The sequence below is a fragment of the Pogona vitticeps genome, chromosome 2 (genome assembly GCF_051106095.1).
Source record: "Pogona vitticeps strain Pit_001003342236 chromosome 2, PviZW2.1, whole genome shotgun sequence".
Taxonomy (NCBI): domain Eukaryota; kingdom Metazoa; phylum Chordata; class Lepidosauria; order Squamata; family Agamidae; genus Pogona; species Pogona vitticeps.
In genome coordinates, this window is record NC_135784.1 from 261,115,898 (window position 1) to 261,117,757 (window position 1,860).

A 1,860-nucleotide genomic window follows, 5' to 3' on the forward strand; every position below is an offset into this window, starting at 1 on the left:
GGGCATTTCAAAAACCGGGGACAGCTGCCGAAAAGACCATCCCTCTCATCTCATTGAGGGATGGCTCTTTCAGGGAGGGCCTTCTGGCTAGATCTCAGTTGCTGGGTAGGTTTCTGATGCCCCTGTCCATATTAGCCACAAGCCACACTCACATATTGGGAAGCTGCCCTTCCGTAACTCCCAAAGCCACACTTTCGTGTGTTCTCAAAGTCTTCTGAGTCCCTCAGACTTTTCAGTGGAGCAATAAGCAAGGAGTGAATGTAGTCCCCCCCCCCTTCTTAGGTAGTTTTGGAGCATAAAATTATCTCCCATGGACTTTCAACACCACTTGGGAGGTAAAACTAGGAGCAGAGTGGTTGCTTCAGTATCAGAAGGCAAGAAGCTCAGGCAGCTGGCCTTAGAAACTATTGATATAATCAAGGCCCCCTATTTTATGAAAAATCACTTTGGCTCCTAGGAATGCAAGCTTTGTTTGACTGCACATCGATGAGGGAAGACACCTGGTTCACATCAGGGGAAAAAAACAACAACAACATCAGACCAGTTTAGCTCACTGAGCTGCTAAAGAAGTCTGTGAAGATCAGGTGACCAGGTTACAAAGTGACCACGCAGAGGAATCCAGAGACAAGCTAGCAAAGACTCTTCTTCCAAACAGATTACCTACAAATTGATGAAAGCATCATGCTGAGACACCAGTTTATATTGGCCTATGAGCAGCAGATTGAGCCCCTGGGATCAACACTGGCAGTACCTTCTGATGGCAGCAGAACCCTACAAGACCATTGCTTTCAAGGTGCCGAGCAGGGAGATCGGCAATGCTGAAGTGAAATTCTGGACCTACTGGAACTGAGAAACAAAGCAGTTCTTCCTCCAGTTCCATTTCATGATGGAGAAGCTTCTTTGCCCCCCCCCCCCCCAAGCATCCCAGTTGGGCCAGCTGCAGTAAAGAGGCCTCAATCATGAATAGGCTCCCTCTCTGGCTGCCACTCCTAGACTCCCTCACCTCTGCCAACTCCCTGAGGCATGATCTTGCTGAGGATGCCTTTCCCAGCTGGCCCAGTCTTCTTGCCTCCACCCCCCCCCGCAGGTCCCATTGGCTACAGACATCTCTCCTTTGCTCTTCCCACCCCCTTTGCTGAAATCTCTGCTCCCCACGGAAGAACCAAAGAAGCATTCCTCTGCTGCCCACCATCAACTGATTTGGCCTGCTCTTTCCTATGAGGGCTTCCTGTTGCTTTTGAGGTGCCATTGGTTTAAAATGGCTTATTTTGATTCCCATCCAGGGTTTTTCCTTGTCAATTTTTTTAAAAGATGCACCCATGACTTTTGCATTTAGGAAATGCACCCATACAAATATTGTTATTATTGGCATCTCTTTGGATACATTCAAACGTAATGGCAAGAAATCATGTGATATTTTTTTTTAATGCTGTGATGGAACAGTTGGGAGAAAAAAATGCCTGTCTTAGATTTTCTGTTTTGCAACAGAACGGCAGTGGGTTGTCTTTCAAGCAAGTTCTATTATTTACACACATTAGATGTCATTAGTGTGTTTCATCCATAAATTATTCTTAATTACCTGAAAAATATTTCATTTGATTGTGCAATTTATGGCTTCATATGAAAAGGTCTTTGAGAAGACACATTTGTCCTAATTTGCATGGGCTAATTAGGAGAATAATAGTTACTTATTTTACAATCAGTAATTTGATTTTTGGTGGGTACACTAAGACACTATTTCCAATTAGTTAAAACTCAGCTGTTACCAAGCAAAGTTAGGTTTTCATGTTTCTTTGAAATCTACAAAGAGAATATTTTGTTACTTAACAATTTTTTTGCATATTGTTCTGACCAAACCTA

General features: G+C 43.8%; 1 pseudogene; it reads left to right on the forward strand.

Moving 5' to 3' along the window:
• Window positions 1–310: 310 nt before the first annotated feature.
• On the forward strand, window positions 311–1,336 carry LOC110087944 (splicing factor 3A subunit 2 pseudogene; annotated as a pseudogene).
• Window positions 1,337–1,860: the final 524 nt, after the last annotated feature.